This window comes from Panthera tigris, chromosome A3 (assembly GCF_018350195.1).
Source record: "Panthera tigris isolate Pti1 chromosome A3, P.tigris_Pti1_mat1.1, whole genome shotgun sequence".
Taxonomy (NCBI): domain Eukaryota; kingdom Metazoa; phylum Chordata; class Mammalia; order Carnivora; family Felidae; genus Panthera; species Panthera tigris.
The window spans coordinates 12,226,715-12,248,748 of NC_056662.1; the positions used below are offsets into that span (position 1 = coordinate 12,226,715).

At 50.1% G+C, this 22,034-nt stretch overlaps 1 long non-coding RNA gene across 1 annotated transcript; it reads right to left on the reverse strand.

The window, feature by feature from the left end:
- Positions 1-3,417: 3,417 nt before the first annotated feature.
- Positions 3,418-6,724, reverse strand: LOC122236951. The gene is made up of 3 exons (XR_006215131.1): positions 6,647-6,724; positions 4,966-5,142; positions 3,418-3,620 (listed from the first exon to the last, which is right to left on the reverse strand). It is a non-coding gene; the product is annotated as an uncharacterized LOC122236951 (long non-coding RNA).
- Between the last annotated feature and the right edge of the window lie 15,310 nt (positions 6,725-22,034).

Genomic DNA, 22,034 nt, shown 5'->3' on the forward strand with positions numbered 1-22,034 from the left:
AAAAGTTGGCTACCGTTGTTTGTTCTTATTTCTAAGGACAAAACACTCCCTCTTCAAACACCTGCATTTTAGTGTAAGCTTCCTTTTAAAACAAATCTATTTAAGTAAAAAAAAAAAAAAAAAAAAAAAAAGGTAGGGGTGAGGGCACCTGGCTGCCTCATTCAGAGGCGCATGTGGCTCTTGGCCTCGGGGTTGTGAGTTTGAGCCCCATGTTGGATGTAGAGATTGCCTCAAAATAAAATCTTAAAAAAAAACGTAGGGGGGGAGAGTCAAAACATGAAAAGGTAAGTCTACAGGCGAGGAGAATAGGGTAAAAGTCAGACGAGTGTGTTTTTCAGAGATGAAATTCGGGCCGCCCTGAACTGGCAGGAGATGTCAGCAAGGCTGTGACTCAGCCAGCACGGAGGGAAGCACGAAGCTATTTTCAGTGTCAACAGAAGGACAGGGCAGCTCCTCCAGTCCCACATTGGCACACTTCTCCCCACTGCCTTCTCCTTGGGAGCCCAAGCCCTGGGGGATCTCCCTGCCAGCCAGGGAGGCTCGGGACATAGGGGCTCTAGGCAGTGAGGGGGCCCCGGGCGCTAGATGCAGACGAGGCCGTGGACCTCGGGGCAGGAACAGTCCCGGAGCTGCCCGAGCCTCTCTCCCAGGTCCCTCGGCACCGGGGGTGGCCGGCTGCTTGCCACTGTAACAGCTGGTTCCTACAAGACATGGGACTGACTCAGTGGCCTTAGGACTCTCCTGGGCTCCAGGGATGCTTGCCTTTGTGAGCCCCTTCGGCCCGAGAAAATGTTTTACATTCATAGCGTGCGGCTGTATGGTGTAAAGACAAATATAATCCAAGCTGGACTTACACTTAGATCTTCATTACTATTATTCATCTTTTTTTCTTCTGATTTTAAAAGAAGTTAAAATCAAAGCATTTTCGTGGGCCCTAAAAGCATGCGGGCGCTGCGGCCTGATAGAGAAGTTAGTCCCCAGCTGACGGCACAGCACTGACCCCAGAGGCCACAAGGGAGCAATCCAGACTCAGCTCGGAGGGTCTGGTCAGGTGACACGGTCACATCCTTGCTGGGCAAACTGGGCAAGTTGCTTAACTTCCCTGTTTCCCCTCCCCCTCCTGCTGGAAGGCAACACAGTGCAGCGACGAAGAACACAGGCTCTGGAATCAACGGTGTGCGCGACCCAGCTCCTGGAAGTGCCCACGCCTGTCCATAACCTTCCTTCCTCTGAAGCACTGGCAGGGTTCTGAGAGATGCCTTGTGCAGAGGAAATAAAAGCGATCAGGACACATCAGCTAACCATCTCGGCAACAGGAATGAACGCTGTAGGGGCGCCTGGGTGGCTCAGTGGGTTGAGCATCCGACTTCGGCTCAGGTCATGATCTCACGGTTGTGAGTTCGAGCCCCGCATCAGGCTCTGTGCCGACAGCTCAGAGCCTGGAACCTGCTTCCGATTCTGTGTCTCCCTCTCTCTCTCTGCCCCTCCCCTGCTTGTTCTCTGTCTGTCAAAGATAAATAAACATTAAAAAATTAAAAAAAAAGAAGAAAGCTATAATAAACTTTAAAGGGGGGGGGCCACCTGGGTGGCTCAGTCAGTTAAGCATCTGACTCTTGATATCGGCTCAGGTCATGAGCCCATGGGTTTGTGAGTTTGAGCCCCGATACAGGCACTATGCTGAGCCTGCTTGGGATTCTCTGTCTCCCTGTCTCTCTGCCCCTCCCTCGCTTGCACGCACGCTTTCTTTCTCTCTCAAAGATAAATAAATAAACTTAAAAAAAGAAAAGAAATCTATATAATGGATTACCATAAAAGTCAGGATGGCAGTGTCCCTTATGGGGAAGGGAAGGGTTGTGGTTAGCAGGGGCGGGGGGGGGGGGCGCCTGGGTGGCCCAGTGGGTTAAGCATCCGACTTCGGCTCAGGTCATGATCTCACGGTTGTGAGTTCGAGCCCCGCGTCAGGCTCTGTGCCGACAGCTCAGAGCCTGGAACCTGCTTCCGATTCTGTGTCTCCCTCTCTCTCTCTGCCCCTCCCCTGCTTGTTCTCTGGGGCTGCCCAGGTTCTGTTTCTTGCCTGGGTGGTAACTATCCATGTGTGTCTCCTTTCCAAACATTAGCGTTTAAAAACATTTTTAAAAAATATTTATTTATTCTTGAGAGAGAGAGACAGAGACAGAGCATGAACGGGGTAGGGGCAGATAGAGAGGGAGACACAGAATCCGAAACAGGCTCCAGGCTCCGAGCTGTCAGCACAGAGCCCAACGTGGGGCTCAAACTCACAAACCGTGAGATCATGACTTGAGCCGAAGTCGGTCGCTCAACCCACTGAGCCACCCAGGTGCCTCCAAACATGTGTTAAGCTGTTTGTATATGTTTCCACCAATTCTCTGTAGGTATAATTCAAATCTTTAAAAAATGCAAAATAAGAACTCACAATGACAGCCAACACTGACTGGGTGCCTATTAGATGTCAGGCACCGGCCTAAGCTTGGCACATAACAGGGACGTCACGAATGAAGCACCATTATTTTTGCCATCGTCATTACATAAATGGAGTTAATGCCCCTTGTCTCAAAAGGGCTTGTGAGCTCTGAATGAGCACTCACATGTAAAGCACCTACTTGGCACACAGCATACAGTAGGTGCATGGCTACGGCAGGTGTTCCTCCCGCCTGTCCCCAACTCACAGACACTTCTCGGACTAAATAAACCCTCCTGAAATCCCCAACCGACAGGCTAATCCTTCCCCAGGCCCATGCCCTTTGCAGGCCCGCCCTCGCCAGCTGCCCGCGGAAAGAATCCGGCTGACAGCTTGTCTCCGTCCCCGCTTTGATCCCCCTCCCGCCCAGTCCTGCCTGGTGAGCTCATGTCCCAATCAGACCTTCCATCACCTGTTCTGGGAGCCTGGCCCCCGGTAGGGCGGGGCGGGAAGAGATGTGTCCCCCGCACGGCCCAGACTCTGCTTTCCATGCTGCCCATCCCCAGTGGGAGCAGGGCTTCCTGTGACCCCCATCTCAGCCTCACCCAAGTGCCACATTCCTCATCCTGGAGCGTTTGCATCCAAAAGAGAAACTGAAGCCTAATCAGAGTTTGGGGGCTAGAAAGGCTTCTCCAAAAATGCACGGAAAGACCGAGGCTCTAAGCAACGAGCATCTAACCCAAAGAACAAATCTGTAATGGCAAAGCCTCCAGTCTAAGACAGGTAAGTGGGAGAGAAGCTGGAGGCAGGTGGGCAGACAGGGCCTCCCTGGAGGGTGATCATAACGACTGCCACTTGTTTACTGGCTACCTACTGTGCACCAGGGTCACCACGCCCACTCCATCTCGTTTTCACAAAGTACATATTATTATGCCTATTTTTATAGGTTAGATGTGATGACAGCAGCTTCCACGACTAAGCATCTCCGAGGGGCCAGGTGCTGTGCAAAGGCCTCAGGATCCTTCTACCGGTCTGAGAGGTGGAGACGGTCAGGGTCAGGAGGAAGGCTCGCTCAGAGCCACGCGGCTAGGAAGGGCCAAAGGCAGCGTTTGGAACCCAGATCTGTGCAGTGACAATGCCTCTTGTTCAGATACATCCGTCCCTGACGCGCCATCTGGCATTGGCATTCCCTGCTCCAGGGCTGCTCAATTTGGAAAGGAAGGAAATTAATACCCTTGCAAGTGTGAGAATAACTGCCCGGTCAGACCCCAGAAGAGAGGCTCTCATATAATAGTCCCCGAATTAGGAAAGCACTGTCAGCGAGAAACAGTGTAGTCTCTAGAGCTCGGGGGTCGGATCAGTTCAGGTTCAAATCCCGTTTCTGCCGCTTGCTCGGTGTGTGACCCTAGGCACCTCTCTACACCTCCATCTCCCCAGATGGAAAGAGAGAGTCCTAAAAGTGTCCACTCTGAGTTCTTGGAATGTTTCAATGGCATCATATGTGTTAATGTGTCCCCACTTCCTTCCACACTCCCCCATGTTTTCACTCCACTCTGGTCACAATGGTGGCACACTCCCACCTCAGGGCCTTTGCACTTGCTGTTCCGGCTGCCCGCAATGCCCTTTCCCCAGATAGCCACATGGCCATGTCCTCATTCCCTTCAGATTTCTGTTCAAACGTCACCTCCTTAGTATCGCTTTCCGTGAAAAATAACAAAATTTCACCCGATTTTGCTTTCTTTCCCTAACGCGTATCTCGCATCTGACAAATTACAGATTTACTTGCCTAATGTCTGTCTCCACATAGCAGAATGTTGTTTCCATAAGAGAAGGGACCACATCTGCTTTGTTCATTGCGTCTCCCCAGTGCCCAAAACATTGCCTGGCACATGCTCAATAGTAAGTGCTCAACAAATATTTACTGAATGAATGAATGAATAAAAAAAAAAAAAGACCTTAGAATAATGCTCAGCACATAGTAAGCACTCAGTAAGTGTTAGCTACTATTATAATTAATATACTAAGTGTTTTCTGAGACATCTACCTTTCTAGGAGGCAGTGTAAGAGGCTGACAAAAGCCAAATCTGGGTCAAATCCTGCTGTGTGATCTTGACTAAGTCACACTGCCTCTCTGAGCCTTGGTTCCCCCATCTATAAAATGAGGGTAGCCAAAGCTGGCTTTTAAGGGAATTGTGAGGATTCAATAATAATACCAGCTCCCTTTCCTTGAGTGCTTTCTGGATGCCAGCAACTATGCTCTCTCTTCAACTTGCAAAATTTCGTTTAACCCTTACCATTGTCCCATGAGGAGGCCCTCTTATTAGCTGCATTTTCAGATGAAGAAACTGGAGTTCAGAGAGGTTATGAGATTGCCCAAGGTCACGCAGCTGGAAGAAGCAGGAGCTGCTCCTTCTAGGACACTGGGGCCAGGATCCTCACGGGCCCCACCCCAGCCAGGAATCAGCGTCTCACTCCTACAGCACCTCTGTCTCCCAGGCAGCAGGCTCTACAATCATACTTCCCCAAGCCCAAGTTCCGCTGCTTACCCTCCGGCCCCACCGCCGTCCCCATAGCAGCGCCGGCTCCTGGCGCCCTGGGCAGGCCACTCACATCTCACACAAACCGTGTGGCCTCGGGTCAGGTACCTCGTCCACCGGGCATGCAGTGCCCTCACCTGCCGGCAGCTCCCTGGAATGGGCCCCAGCTGGAACCGAACACAGTACCTGCAGCCACACAGGGAGACACCACCCCCAAACACCCGTGAGCATTTATGGAGCACCTGCTGGGTACCTAGCCTTATGTAGACCCACGTTGGTACAGTCTCTCCCTGAGAATAGAAACCTTCCCGGCAGCCCAATATTCATCAATTGAATATGGTTGCATAAAACAAAAGACTGGCTCTACTCTTTAAAACCAACCTCACTGAGGGGGCGCCCGGGTGGCTCAGTCGGTTGAGCGTCCAACTTCGGCTCAGGTCATGATCTCACGGTTCGTGAGTTCGAGCCCCATGTCGGGCTCTGGTGCTGACAGCTCAGAGCCTGGAGCCTCCTTCGGATTCTGCGTCCCCCTCTCTCTCCGCCCCACCCCTGCTTGTGCTCTGTCTTTCAAAAATGAATAAACATTAAAAAAAAAAACTAACATCACTGAGGATTTCTGTGTATCAAGCCTCTTCAAGCATCACATCCAAAAGATTATGTGGCTTATTTCTCACCTGCGTCCCCACGATAATGCCAGTGCCACAAGGGCACAACTCCTGTTTATTCTGGTCACAGTTGTGTCCAACTCCTAGAATAGTATCCAGCTCCATAAAAATTTGCTGAATGAATCATTTAAGTGTTGCCCCACTTTACAGATTAGGAAACTGAGCATCAGAGAGATAACGTGCCTAGAGTCACACAGCAACTAAGTGGCGGTGCCTAAAATGGAACCACCTAAACCCAAAAAAGCCCAAGCTGACACTCTTGAGGGTGCCACCGCAGTTTCCAAAAAAATCCCATTCTATAGAAAAGATGTATCGGGAGAATTATTTAAAAGGGCAGTTCCCCATTCTGGAGTATCTGAAATAATGAGCGAATTACAATTTTACTTCTACCCAACTTCTTCTCCAATTGGCAGGAAATGACACCCCCCCCCCCACCCCTCACCGCCCGGGTCCTTTGGGAAGAGACACAGCCTGTGGAGGACTTGGGGGAGACTCTGTGTGGGGCTGCTGCCCCCTGGTGGCTGCAGCCTCTGGGAGGCCTGAGGAATAGACTGTTTTCCAGGACAAGCCAGAGCTGTCCGCAGCCCCTTCCATTCTGTGCTGCCCCAGAACCCTCCAGAATCTGTCTCTTACCAAAAGCCTGTGGAAATTGGAACGTTTGTCTTCCCAGTACACTTTCTCTTCCCCTTTTGGCGGTTTATTTGGAGGATTCTTGCCCTCATCCTGTGAGTACCCTGCAAGTAGTTCTGTCCTTTTTTGTTCCTTGCTGTAGCCCCAAGTACCTGTCATATAACGGGCGTTTGATAAACACCGAGTGAATGAATGAACAAACGAACGAAGTTGAATGGAGACCCATTATTAAGGACTTCAAAATCCATGTTAATGAGCTTACAAATGAACCAGGACAAGAAATGGGGAGATGTTGATGCTATCAAAGTAAGAGAAAGGGACAGGATGGAAATTTAATCCAAGGAAAAGTGTTCACAAATATTACCTTGACTTTGGGTTTATTTGCATTCACTTACCCTAGTGTCTCCTGCTCCTTGGGGACACCTTGCTTTTTCCGCTCTTTCCCATAGCTATCTGTGGCTATCAGAGCAGGGACTGTGGGCCAAGGAGAAAACAGAGTTAGGTAGCCCAGCACCCCCCCCAGACTATGACACCACAGGAAGCAGGGTCAGATACTGCTGGTGTTTGAGCTATTTCTATGGCAACCCAAAGGAGAACGTGGGATCTGGTAACTGGGTAGGTGAGCCCCACTTGTACCATTTAGCAACGCTGGGGGCAGGGTCAGATTGATCTCTGTGTCTCAAGGCCTAGCACAGTGGGCTGCGGAGTGGGTCTCAATAAAAGGGTTTCAAATGAATGATTTTCATGAATGAATGAGGAAAACAGAGTAGATAAAACCTCCTAGCGGAGTGAATGGCTGGCTGGCTAGCTGAAATGATGGAAGAAAGAAAGGAAGAATGGATGGCTGACGGATAAATAAATGGGGAGGTGGGAGGATACATGATTGGTAGGAGAGCTGATGAATGGAAAGAAGGATGGATGGAGAGATGACAGGTGGATGGACAGATGAATGAAGAAAAGAAATCGATAGACGGAAAGGTAGACGGATGAGCAGACGAATGAGTGGATAGGAAGATGGAAGGATGGAAGAAAGGAGGTACAGGGGAATGGATAAATGAACCAATAAAAATATTTTGTTGAGCCAACTGCCAGGTTTCTTTCTTCCTAGAGCAGACAGAGAGCAAAGAGGAGGTGAACAGAGAGTTGGTCCATAAGAGAGTGGAGATTCCTCAGGAAAATTAAAAAGCCAAAGGACATTCCCTACCTTGCCCCATTCCCTGAATGATTCGGCGTTGAACTAAATGATGCTTGTGACCTAGACGAGGGCCGCACCAGGGCATCCCAGGCCTCTCTCCTTGCTGCTGCCATTAGGACTGGGTTTGGTCTTTGCCATAACATATGTAATAACAATTGGCCTTTCCTCCTCTCTTCCAACATCCGTAGTGCCTTTTTTGGTGCAACCTACAGCCCTGAGGAGAGTCCAGAGAAGCTCTCCCTCTTACGGCTGAGTGATGTTGGTCAAGTTCCTACTCCTCTCTGAGCCTCAATCTCCTCGTCAGCAAAATGGGGATGATATTAGTACCTATCCATAGAGTTACGGTGAGAGCTGAATAAGATGTTACAGAATGAGCCGTGCACCCTGGGCAAGTTTTGCGCCTCTCTGAGTCTCGGTTTCCCTTCGGTAAAATGGGAACAGTAACACTGGCCTCATAGAGTCAATAGTGTGGCAAAGTGCTTGGCACCGAGATGCCCAGAGGAAGCCAGAGCTCCTCACCTCATTCACAAGGTGAGGAGGGCAAATCAGGGTAAGGGAAGACAGAAGTCCTAAACTCAGACCCCACCCAGGAACTCGTGGAAGGCCCTCACGTCCAGCCCACACCACCACCCCAGAGCCGCTCCAACTCACTTAGAGACTGCTGGCACTCTGCTCCCTGGCGGCTCTGGTCATCCACACAGCCGGCCCGCTCTTCCAGCGGGGGGCAGGGGCACCCCCGTTCCTTGGCTCCCGCAGGACATGCCTCTGGCGGACGCGATGGGAGATCTGGCAGGGCTTGAGACAGCAACCCCAGCCACTCCACTCGGCCACGACACAGGAGACCCCTGGAAGAGAGGGCGGGGTCTCCAAGGGCAACTTGTGCGGAATGTGGCTGGCCAGCGGCCAGGTCTTCACCTGCCCCACACAAACCCCCCAAAACACCACATGGCCCCTAGAACTCGTGCAAACCTGAGTCCCTGCCTTCCTTGAAAGTTCCGCTATGACCACTGTTTATAGGTCCAAGGAAACTTGGAATTTCATGTTTTATTTACCCATCATCCTGCCGGTGACCATTGGGCTGTGTCTCCATCACTCGTTCTTTCAATCAGTGTTTCCTGGGGCGCCTGGGCGGTTCAGTCGGTTAAGCATCTGACTTCGGCTCAGGACATGATCTCAGCGTTTGTGAATTCGAGCCCCACATCGGGCTCTCTGCTGTCAGCACAGAGCCTGCTTTGAATCCTCTCTCCCCCTCTTTCTGCCCCTCCCCCTCCTGCTCACACGATCTCTCTCTCTCTCTCTCTCTCTCTCTCTCTCTCAAAAATAAAAGAAACATTTTTTTAAACAATTAAATGTTTCCTAAGCTCTTAAGGGCAACTGATTTCACCTCCCCATCCCTCAGTTTCTTCCTTTGTCAAACAGAAATAATAGCAATATTCATGTGATAGGGTGGCCTTGAGGATTCAGTCAGATATGAACATAAAGCGCTTGCTCCTGGCACATAGCAAGTACTCAATAAACACTAGCTTTTCTGTTGCAGCAGTGAAACGAACCACAGCTGCACTAGCAACATCATGGGGTGGAAGGAAACCCCTTGCAGAAGCCAGTTCTGGTGTGATAGTATTTACAGTTTTAGAACCTGCAAGACGGTGCTCTACGGTGTTTAAGAATTCATACAGGTAGGGGCACCTGGGTGGCTCAGTCAGTGAGTGTCTGACTCTGGGTTTCGGCTCAGATCCTGATGTCACGGTTCGTGGGTTCGAACCCTGCATCGGGCTCCGTCCTGCCGGTGTGGAGCCTGCTTGGGATTCTCTCCCTCTCCCTCTCTCCCTGCCCCTCCCCTGGCTCGCACTCTCTCTCTAAATAGGTAAATAATAAAACTCAAAAAAATTAATTCATACAGGACTCATATACATGAGAATATATACGGTCAATCTTCATTATTCCCAGATTTTGTATTTGCCAATTCACCTCCTGCTAAAATTTATTTGTAACCCCCAAATCAATACTTTAAGGTGCTTCGGCGGCCGTTCACCGACACGGGCAGAGCAGTAAAAATTCTGAGTCACACGTTCTCGGCTGAGGTCAAACAGGCCGAGGTGCCTTCTTGGGTGGAGGTCACGGGTGGAGCTTCAGCCCTGGGGCCAGGTCTACCCGGTCTGAATCCCAGCTCCGGCACCCGGTAGGGAACCTCAGCTTCCTGTTTTGGAAACCAAAGGAAATAGAATCTACCAGAATGAGTGGCTTTAGGATCTAAGATCATAGTCTCTGTGAGATATAGGTGTGCTTATTTCCCTAGGAGCAACGGTGGGGCATTCATTAAGTCAGTGTTTGCTGTGATTTCATGGAGCATAACTACTGTGAATCATGAGAACAGACCATACATATGTATTCATTGCATATATTTGTGTATGTAAACACACAGGCGTACATATGCAGGGGAACTGTAAATACCAAATGCAGCATAGCAGTTACCTCTGAGGAGAGAAGGAAGGAGAGCCACTGGGTGGGGGGCAGGGGAGGGGAACTCAGAAGTGCTACAGTGGCATTCCTCAAGACTTGTTTCTTAGCTTCGCATGATGGTTTGTTGTAGTGGAGTGTGTCTGAAATGGCTCATCACAATGAAAGAGGGAAGGCGCTGGGTGTCCGGGTCCTTGAGATGCTCTGTGTGCCTACCACGGTTGGGGGCTGTGTTGGGTAGGTATTTGCTGATGATGGAGCCCCTGGGACCTTCAACATCTTTGTCCAATTCCATAGTCCCGGATCAGAACGGGACCAAACGAGACAGAGAAGGGAATCAAGCCAAAACACAGGATCTGAGGACTTCACCGGGAAGAGAATTTCTACAGATGTGTCAGCACACTCACATACACACACGCACACACACACACACACAAGGCAGCTACAACTGTCAGAATTCATTCACTCATTCCACAAATATTTACCAAGAGTCTGCTATGAGCCAGGCACTGTCCAGGGGTGAACAAGGAAGACGAAGTCTGTCCTCATGCAAAGCACTCATCAGCTATGAGACATGTCCCACTTCAGCAACATGGATGAGGTATGACCACCTCAAAATCATTGACTGCTTTCACCATCCACCTAATAACGACACTGATTATGTCGCTGGTGCTGGACCAGGCAAGTCACATACTGACCTCATGTAATCCTGCCAACAATCTTAGGATGTTGTGCTCTCCTGGATCCTTCTTTGTCCTGTGCCCTCAGGAAGCCTGTGCATCACAGAGGCTCCCTGGGCAGCTGGCTGCCAGGTGACTTGGGAGAGGGGATGGGGAAGGCAGGAACCAGCAGGGAAGAGAGCCCAGCCCTCCCTCCTGGGTGGGGGGAGCCTCAGCCACGGATCCCACTCTCACCAGGCTCCCAGAACACCATTTCCTCCTGCACCCCTGCCCTCACCTTTGTGGATAGAGCCCTCATCAGATTCTCTTCCATTCAACTGTTCTGGGTGTACCATCTGTCGCCTGCCAGGACCCCGGCTCCAAATGTATTTGCACTGTTGTCAAATCCATCTCGCAGGGGAGGCAAGTGGGGCTTAAGGGGGTGGAATATCTGAGCCGAGGCAAGGCGTGGGCGTCGAAGTTGGATTCAAACTGCAGCCTCACAGGATCGGCGCAATGACAAATGAGAAGCACTGTGCAGACTGTAAATGCTCAATACGACAGGGGTCTTGATGCATTTAGGGCCTACTGTGTGCTAAGCCCTGGTCTGGGTTCTGGGAACACAGACGAGCAAAGCAGAAAAAGCCGTGCCCTCGAGCAGCTGACATTCCATCCAGGAAACAGACAGTAAACAGCACATTATCCAAGTTCGGTGACTGATGCTCTGGCAACGAACAAAGCAGAACAAGAGGGGCAGCGGTGGGTGATAAGACACTGTGTCAGATGGAGGAGTCACAGAAGGCTCCTGTGACAAAGGATGTCTGAGGAGGTGAGGGAGGGGGCTGTGTAAGCATCTGGGGGGGGGAGTGTTCCAGGCAGAGGGATCAGGCGGTGCAAAGGCCCTGAGGCAGGGTCAAGGTTGGATGCTGGAGGGACAGAGTGGCTGGAGCAGAACAAGCAGAAGGAAAGTGATAGGAAGTGAGGTCAGAGAGGGAGAAATAGTGATAGCATCCAGGGCTCTGATGACTACTGTAGGGAGTTTGGATTTTATTCTAAGCATGAAAAAGAGCCATTGCCAAATTCTGAGCAGAGGAGTGACATGATCACATTTCAGGGTTTGGTTTTTTTTAATGTTTATTTATCTTTTTGGAGAGAGAGAGAGAGAAGGAAGAGAGAGAGAGAGAGCATGAGCAGGGGAGGGGCAGAGAGAGAGGGAAAGACAGAGAATCCCAAGCAGGCTCCACAGGGTCAGTGCAAGCCCGACGCGGGGCTCAAACTCGCAAACCGTGAGATCATGACCTGAGCCAAAATCAAGAGTTGGACGCTTCACTGACTGAGCCACCCAGCCGCCCCCACATTTCAGGTTTTAGCAGGATGTCTCTGGCTGCTGCATGCGGGTGAGAACAGAAAGAGGGAGACCGGGAAGACTGCCACTGCTGTTGTCCAGACAAGAACGGATAATCTACAGAAGAAGCTTCTAGAAGAAAGGAGTTCTACGTCACTGGAAGTGCTCACAGAGTGGCTGGACAACCTGGCAGGCAGACTGCAGATCACAGTCAGGCACTGGCTTGGCAAAATCCCACCATGATCCCCTACCCTGCCTACCAAGCAGGTGAGAGATTTTGCAGAAAATTAGGCAAGCACCACTCTGCAGATTCCTTTGCATGTTGCTGGCATCTGTGAAGTCAGCAAGGAGGATACACATGTGACACTCCCAGGGAACGGTCATCACGTCTCACCTGGGCCTGGGGTCGTGACCTCAATACATTCATGTGATTAATCATATGTCATCAGCCTCCTCCACTAGAATGTCAGCTCCCCGGAAGCAGGGCCCCTGTTCCCTGCTGAATCCCAGTGCCAAGCACAGTTCCTGGCCCACAGGGACCCAGTAAGTACTGAGTCCGTGAATAACAAACGAGCAAATCTTGCCTTAGCAACAGCAAAAGAAACAGGACCACAAGTTGGCATTGCAAAAAGACACCACCAGATGGCAGTGTTTCTCAAAAAAGGCCATGCCCCTTTTTTCTGAGCAAAGGAGAAATTCTAGCAAAAAAAGAGGGGTTGGGGGTGGTTTAAGGTTGCTCACCCAACCCTGGAGACTCAGGTAACATCGTGCCATCTGAGCCTGCTGGAGCCAGACCAAACTTCCCACAGTCCCTTTGGACCCCTGCCCCTACTCCAACAGGCCCAAGCTCCTGGGGAAATCCTTTCTGAATAATCAAAACCCCACCTTCTTCTCTGAACCCGTTGCCCTGCCCCCTGACTGTCCATCCTCCTCACTGCTTACCAAAAGGATTTTTCCGGAATGTAGTTCTAGCTCTAGACTGTTACCTGAAATCCTTTGTGTTTCCTGTCTCCTATTCATTGCAGTGTTCGCCGAAGCTCTTTTTTGATGGTGGATCATAGAGACCCCCAAGCCTAGTGACTAAAACTCATAAGTGCTCCTACAACACACCGCAGTCACTCACTCACTCCTCCCACTTAATATCTCAGCACGGTTTTCACTTTGAGTTTCCTGAAATGCATGGTCTCCCACAGCTCAACTTTGGGCAGCTGTCATTTCTGCCCTCCCAGCCTCCTTACCCTCATCTTCTGGTAACGCCACCTCAAGTTTTCTTTTGGGGAACCAACCCTCCCCACTCTCCACCCACATGGTTTGAACAGAGTTGACCTCACGCTCTCATTCCTGGGATGGAGTATGTGACCCAGACAGGGCCAACTGCATATTTCTTCTCCCTAAGCTCAGCAATTGACTGGATCTGGAATGAGCCTGTGACCCAGTGGGGCCTAACAGAACCATCCCTAGGATTTTGATTGGAACAGCTGGGAAAAGGATGCTCTCATTTCACGAGGGACACAGTCTGGAGCTGTTGGGTATTACCTCTGCCACCACCTGGTGACAGTATGCCTGAAAATGAGCTAACACAAGCAGAGCTGAGTGGTGGAAAGAATCGTGACGACATCCGTGGAGTCCTGGGATCCAGCCATGCCTGGAGCCAAAATCCGTGGATTGGTTTTCAGTTACCTGGGCCAATAAATTCCCTTGTTCATTTGCATAACAGGAATTATGCCACAACCCTAAGAGCACTGGTTAGTACAATGAGGGCTCAAGTGCATAAGTGAGGACATTGATCCTCACAGGGTTGAAGTGGGAATTATTTTTTTTAATGTTTTTATTTATTTAATGTTTTTTATTTTTGAGACAGAGACAGAGCATGAGCAGGGGAGGCGCGGAGACAGAGGGAGACACAGAATCCAAAACAGACTTCAGGCTCTGAGCTGTCAGCACAGAGCCCGACGCGGGGCTCGAACTTACGGACCGTGAGATCATGACCTGAGCGGAAGTCGGACGCTCAACCCACTGAGCCGCCCGGGCGCCCCTGAAGTGGGAATTAAAGAGAATATAGGGCGCCCGGGTGGCTCAGTCGGTTAAGCGTCCGACTTCCGCTCAGGTCATGATCTCACGGTTCATGGGTTCGAGCCCCGCAACGGGCTCTGTGCTGACAGCTCAGAGCCTGGAGCCTCTTCGGATTCTGTGTCTCCCTCTCTCTCTGCCCCTCCCCCACTCATGCTCTGTCTCTGTCCCTCAAAAAAAATAAATAAATAAACATTGGAAAAAAAGAGTATAAAATACGTGAAAACATTCGGTAAAGAACTTGAAAAATGTGAAACTGGTTTCTAACCAATGGCTCCAGCCCCACCCTCTCCACTCCACCCTCGCCAACCATTGCTAAGCTGCATCTTGCTCTGACTGAAAGTGTTTATTTCTTTCGTAGCTACCCAAATATGGACTGTAAGCCTGAGGCGAACCACAGCCTCATCTTCCTAGACCCGACTGTTTCTCGCTGGCCTGGGCACACGGCAGATGACCACCTACTGTACCGCACAAGATGCGGGAAATGTCAAGGGCGGCCCTTTCACCTGGAGGGTCAAGCCTCCCTCGCCAACATGCCTCAGACGCCTTCTCCCTCGAGCAACCATATAATACTGTGGTCTGGAGCCAGCCTGCTGGGGTCCAAATCCCGTATCTGCTGCTTAATACCTGTGCAACTTGGAGCAGGGCACCACCTCTCGGTGCTTCATCTGTAAAATGGACACAACAACCCCATCTATTCCGTAAGGCCGTTATGAGGCTTAAAGGAGACAATTTATTTAAAGCACTTAAAACAGTACCTCCCTGGCACTCGGTATGTACTCAGTAAACGTTAGGGGGTTTTTAATCATCCTCAACATCACTGCCCACTACCATCGATTACCGAAGTCAGTAAATTCGAACTCCTATATATCTCATGAAAAAAACACACTCTTCTCTCCTCCCCATCTCTTGCCTCCCTACTGGCCCCCACATCCCCTCCTGCCCTGCTCCCCCGGGGGGGGGGGGGGGGGGGAAGTGAACCTATCCCTGTTCCATTCAAGCCCTCGGCTCCGCCCAGCCCAGACACAGGGGCAGATCCTAGGCCTGCTGCTTTTTTGCTGCCTTCCCAAAAGAACAAAACAAAGAGGACGGCAAAGCTTTGAGGCTCCTGGGCCCATGAGCCCTAGCTCTTTATGCAAAGGAATACGCTAGAGAGCTGATAAAATCCTGTGATTCTGTAGGTGTGGGTCAGACCGTGGGAAAGTGCCACTGATCCCTCTGCCTGGTCCTCTGCCTGAGGCCCCCCATTCCTGGGCTGTGGCAGGGGAGCCCCTGTGGCTACAGGGAAAGGAGAGACGTCAGCCCCACACTCTAAATGACCCCATGGCTGCCTGCTCTCTCTGCACGGAAAGCAAAGGAGTACAAAAGTTGTCCCAACACAGTCCTTCAGCAAATTTAATCTGGGGGGGAGGCTCATTTGCTATGATTTAGGAATATACCATTCCCCAAATTACTTTTCCCTCTCACTGTTGCCCGAATGTCCACCATTAGCCACTCAAACTTGTGGGAAGCTAGCACTAAGAGCTAGAAGACATAGGATTGGATCCAGACCCAAATCCCGCCGGATGGCCTTGGCTGGCCAAAACCCTCTCCCCCAAGCTAAGCTTCCCCCCCCCCCTACTGAACAGGCACATTATTGTAGGCCAGAACCCCAGAGTGCTGGCAGAAAGTAATCAGATTTGATGAGACACCCAGTGCAGCCCATGGGCACAGAGTACGTAGGTGATAATAAAAGTCAGGTCCCTCCAATTTTGAATTTTTAAAAATCGTCCCCTCTTTTAAATGTAAATTTCCTGAAAGAAGCCCCACTGATGTCTCGGGGTGGTAGAGTCCACCAGCTTTTCTCCCTGACAAAGGAAAGTTGGATCGCATCACGTTACAGGGTGCCACAATTTAGATTTTTGTCTTCAGTGGCTGTGAAAAATTTCCTTCCAGAATATGAAGAAGGCAGAGTCCTCCCATTACTATCTCAGAAGCAGACCCTGGGGCACTTGGCTGGTTCAGTCAGTGAAGCATGGGATTCTTGATCTCCAGGTCATGAGTTCAAGTCCCACTTTGGGCTTAGAGCCTACTTTAAAAAACAAAATAAAATAAAAAGGCAGCCCCTAATTTCCAAGCCTAGTGGATATACCACTCTGGCAGGGTCTTTATTAGAGGGCGTGTTGGGATCTTGGTCTGGCGGCCACAGGCCTGTGTTACCTACTTATGGATCAGGTCCCTCTGCCTCCGCTGGCCTACCCAAATCTTAACCTGCTCCCCGCCACACCCGCAGTTCCTCCGCCCTTCCCAGACCACCCAGCCCCGGGTCCCTCCACTCCAAGCTCCCTCCAGGTTTCAGCGCCCCCCTCGGTTCTCATCACCTTCTCCCTGTGCCTTGTGAACTCCCTGCCCGCTCCCCGGCCGCACCCCATCCGTGACCCTCTATCCTTGCCCCATCCAGCGTTGCCAGATAAAATCCGGGACGCCCAGTTAGATTCGAATTTCAGAAAAAACAATCTCTTTTTAACATCAATATGGCCCATGCAATATTTAGGATACACTTAGACTGAAAACGATTTTTTATCTAAAATTTGAGTCTAAATGGGCATCCTGTATTTGAATTTTCCAGATCTGGCCACCCTACCCCAATCCAAGCGCCCTTTCCTCCCTCGCACCCCTCGATGCTTCCCGAGCCCCTCTGACCTCACGCTCCCCCTCCTCTCTCGCAGCCCTGTGTGCCCCGACCCGTCCATTTCCGTTCGGTGCTCGACGCCCCCACCCGTGCCTGGCGAGCGCCCCTCTTCCGCGAGGCACCCCACCCTCGTGCCGCCCCCCCTGGACCCGCGCGCGGTCCTTGCGCCCCCACCTCCCAAACAGCCCTTAACTCTCCACGCGTCCTTCTCCATTCGGCCCCCGAGACTCGCGCAACCCTGTCCACGCCGCACGCATCTCGGTCCGCCCTCAGCCGCACAGCCCGCTCTTCCCTGCTGTGTCCTGCGCGCCGGAGCCCCCCTCGCGCCTTGCTCGCGCGCTTCTCTGCGCCCAGGGCCCCTCCGTGGGCGGCTTCCTTCCTGCCGCCGCCGCACCCCCTTAATCCCGCTCCCCTCCGCGCCCATGGCCCCGCGGGTTCCTCCTGGCGCACCTGGGCGGACCCGCGCGCAGTCCGCGCGGCAGTCCCGCACCGCACCGCACGCCTGGTCGCAGAAGCAGCGCGGGGGCCCGCGGGCGACGCAGGTCGGATCGCGGCCGGGACAGCAGCGGCCCAGCGCGGCGCGGCCCTGCCCGGGCCAGAGCGCGCGCGACGGCCCCCGGGCCCAGGACACCCGGGCCACCACCGTCAGGGCGAGCGCCAGGGGCAGGACCCGCGTCGCGCTGCGCAAGGCCGTGGCCGGGCTCAGGCTGGGGACCGAACACGGACGCCGGCGGGGACCGACCCCACCTGGCCCGCCCCGGGCCCGACCCGTCCCCAGACCCACCTCCTACCTGTCAAGAGGCTGATGCCCGTCGCCCATTGGTCCGATCCAAACTTTGCACAGCTAGTGGAGCCAAGATAAAGGTAATAACCTCAACAACTTCGCAAGGGGGCCCCACGGCCCCCAGGTTCCAGGGAGATAGAGGACGTAGAGGCTCGTCAAAGCAGTGTGTTATAATAGATGATAGCCACTAATCATAATTATATTACCAATAACGCCAACAATAGCTGTCAATAGTATTAAAAATAGTAGTAGGCATAGTAATTGCCAGGAAAGCAGCCTGGGAGCCAAGCTGCATTACCGTACTTTAGAAGTGTCGTCAGGATTGTCCAAACCTGGGTCCCTTGGATGTACCTTTATTTTTTGCTATATCCCTACCAATATTTTTCTTTGAATAGACTCACTTTTAAAACTTAAAATAGTTGTTGTTTTGTTTTGTTCTGTTTTGTTTTAACAAAACCATATCACTCAAGAGGATGAGAAGACAAGCTGTAGACTGGAAGAAAAAAAATTGCAAAAGACACATCTGATAAAGAAGAATTATCTGGGGGTGCCTGGATAGCTCAGTCAGTTAATCCTTGGACTCTTGATTTCCGCTCAGGTCATGGTCTCATAGTCATGAGATCCAGCCCTGTATTGGGCTCCACCTTGGCCATGGAGCCTGCTTAAGATTCTCTCCCTCTGCCTCTCCCTCTGCCCCTCCTATGCTCACACTGTCTCTCAAAAATTTTTTTTAATTAAACTAAAAAATAAAATGTAAAAAAGGGTGCAAACATTTAAAATGTTTATAATTTCTTTTTTTTAAAGAAAAGGTAGGGGCGCCTGGGTGGCTCAGTCTGGTAAGCGTCCCACTTCGGCTCAGGTCGAGATCTCGGGTCCTGTCTGTCTCTGTGCTGACAGCTCAGAGCCTGGAGGCTGTTTCAGATTCTGTGTCTCCCTCTCTCTCTGCCCCTCCCCTGTTCACTCGCTCACTCTCTCTCGAAATAAATAAACATTAAAACAAAATTAAATAAAAAAATAAAAATAAAAATGGGCAAAAGATCTAAACAGACACCCCACAGAAGATATATGGATTGCAAGTAAGTATATGAAAAGATACTCAACATCATGTGTCATTAGGAAATTGCAAATTAAAACAACAATGAGATACCACTATATACCTATTAGGGTGGCTAAAATTCAAAACACTGACCACACCAAATGCTGACGAGGATGTGGAGCCACAGGAACTCTCATTACCACGGGTAGGAATGCAAAATGGCACAGCCACTTTGGAAGACAGTTTAGCGGTTTCTTAGAAAACTAAATATAGTCTTAGCATACGATCCAGTAAATTGCACTCCTTGGTATTGACCCAAATGAGTTATTTACCCAAATGAGTTGAAAGCTTATGTCATTCAAAAACCTTCACATGGATGTTTATAGCAGCTTCATTCATAATTGTCGAAACTTGGAAGCAACCAACATATCCTTCAGTAGGTGAATGGATAAATAAACTGTGGTACATCCAGACCATGGAATATTATTCAGCACTAAAAAGAAATGAGCTATCAAGCCATGAAAAGACATGGAGGAAATTTAAAGGCACGTTACTGAGTAAAAGAAGCCAATCTGAAAAGGCTACATACTGCATGATTCCAATTATATGACATTTAGAAAAGTCAAAACCATGGAGACAGTAAAAATATCAATGGTTTCCAGGGTTGGGGAAAAGGAGCAATGAAAGATCTTTAGACAGTAAAACTATTCTGTTCTGTATGATAGTATAACAGTGGATACAAGTCATTATTCACTGTCAAAACCCATAGAATCTACTGCTAATACCAAGACTGAACCATAATGTAAACTATGGACTTGGTGATAATGATGTGTCCATGTAGGTTCATGATTGTAACAAATGTACCACTTTGGTGGGAGATGTTGACAGTGGTGGAATCTGGGTGGGGAGCAGGAGCTACATGGGAACTCTGTGCTTTTTGTTCAATTGTACTGTGAATATAAAACTTCTCTAACAAATGGAAGTCTATTTTAATAAAATATTTAATGTTTATTTATTTTTGAGAGAGAGACAGACAGACTGAGTGCGAGCAGGGGAGGGGCAGAGAGAGACAGAGACACAGAATCTCAAGCAGGCTCCAAGCTCTGAGCTGTCAGCACAGAGCCTGACACAGGGCTTGAACCCACGAGCCCCGAGACCATGACCTGAGCCAAAGTCAGACGCTTAACTGAGCCACCCAGGCACCCCCAAAAGAAAAGTGGGAAGTCAGTAATATTTTTCATAAATAAAGGGAGGAGGAAGGAAGGGCACAAAGACCAATGACATACAGGGATACTATAAGTGAACTAAATCCTCATGTATTGGGGCAAAAATCAATAGATAATGTCTAAACTGATAAATCAACAAATGTCCACATAAGTACATTATTTAGCTATATGGAAATAACAACTAGAAGAAATAGCTATAAAGGTTAGAAGTGGTTGTCATGCCAACCAAACATATGAAGATGCTCTCCTAATAAGACACTGCAAATATCAAAGTACGGAGACACCAGCAAAGTTCTGAAAGGTTGGTTTTTATTTAAATAGAATTGAGGAGGGTGAGAAGAAAGGAACCCTTGAGTACGAAGGTGGTGGGCAAGTACATCCATACAATCTTTTTGGAGGACAGTTTGTCATTAGCTACCCAAACTATAAGAGCACATACTTTTGACTCAGGAATCCTTACAGATAGAGGCACTCGTGTGCAGGCAAACATTAGAACAAGGTTCTTTGCTACTTCATTGTAATGTCAAAAAGTTGGCGTCACTCTCACCGTCCCTGAGTCGGGGCTGGTTAAATCTATCATGATCCATCCCTATAAGGGGATATTGTACAGTCTCCTAAATTAATAAAGCAGTTGTTGATGTACTTATGTGTTAGATCTTCGAGATTCACTGTGAGGCAAAAAAGCAAGGTGCATAGCAATGTAACAGGTCACCATTTCTGTCGTTAAAGTATATTTATATTATATGCTGACATATGCAAAGCATATCTCTGGAAGGGGATGTAATACATTGGTAAGAATGGTTGCCTTTGGGGAGAGGAGCCAAGTGGTGTTTTTGGAAGTGTTTACCTCATGCCCATATTACCTATTCAAATAAATGTGGGGAAAAAAAGTGATTGCCTCTAGAGAACTGAATGGGGGTGGGAAGGGGTGGTGGATTTTAATTACACATGTAATAAAAGATATATAATATGCATATTATATATAATATTGATATAATATAGAATATTGATTTACAAACGTTTTCACTACCAAGAAAGAGAGGCAGAGAGAGAGAAAGAGAGGCAGTCTCTGTTGATGTAAGGGTCAAGTGGGGGCAAGCAGCCACTCCTGACCATGGCATGTCCCCGAGCATGCCCCATGACGAGGACCAGCAGCTTCCTGTAGTTTTCAGTCCCCCCCCCCCTTATGTGGCTTCTCTCTGTCCTGCCGGGTTTGAAGCATCCAAGTAACTGGTGACCTAGTTCCCAGGAAACCTCCCATGCTGCCCTTTTGTGAGGGTCCTGGGGGCTGTGGGGCTCTTGGCAGATGCCACATTTGTGTGCACAGAGAGAAGCTGATTCACCTCGTAGCAGGGAGAAAGGGACCCATCAGAATGCAATGAACTGTCCAGCTGAGGGGTGGCACCCCTCTCCCCACGGGTCTGGGCTGCAGGGCACTGTGCTCTGGGTGGGGGCAGGAAGGCTGCTCAGTCTCCCTTCACCCCTGCCTCACTTATCTATTGTTGCATAATGAACCACCCCAGAATATGCAGGCTTAAAATAACAATTTATTATTATCTTTTAAAAAAATGTTTATTTATTCACTTTTGAGAGAGAGAAAGAGCACAAATGGAGAAGGGGCAGATAGAGAAACACACAATGTGAAGCAGGCTCCAGGCTCTGAGCTGTCAGCACAGAGCCTGACGTGGGGCTCGAACCCACAGACTGTGAGATGCTGACCTGAGCTGAAATCAGAGGCTTGACCAACTGAGCCACCCAGGTGACCCCAAATGGACGAGGTCATTCTGCCAAAGTCACCTGCTGGATTTGAGCCAAGGGTTTCTGAGGGCAAGTTCCCGTCTGGACACAATGAAAAGTGTGCTCCTCAGAACAGGACTTTATTTACACCTAGTATCTACATTCCAGACTGGGGCCTGGACAGGAAGATGACGGAGTCATGAATCTCTGCCCAAGACTGGGCTCCACCTGCCAACTTCCCATCTGGATAATTAAATCAATTGGCAGCCCCATGTCAGGTCTCCATGGAGTCTGCGGGGCAGAAGGACAGAGCACCTCTGGCTGCCGCACTTGGCGTCTCCAGAGGGATGGGTTCCTGGGTGACTTTAGGACAAGCCAGCTGAGCCCAGGCTGGGGTTCTTGGCCCTGACTTGCTAGGTTCAGGACTCGGGCAAATATGGACGTGTTGGCATGTCAGTGGTTGCAAACAGTTGTCTGAGCTTCTGTGTCTGTGTGGTGGCCCACGGGGCCCTTCTATTCTTTCTAACTTTACCCTAAACATTGGTTCCTTTACACCACAAGAGTTCTGCACCCCACAGCTGGTCCGTCTCTCCCCCCCCCAAC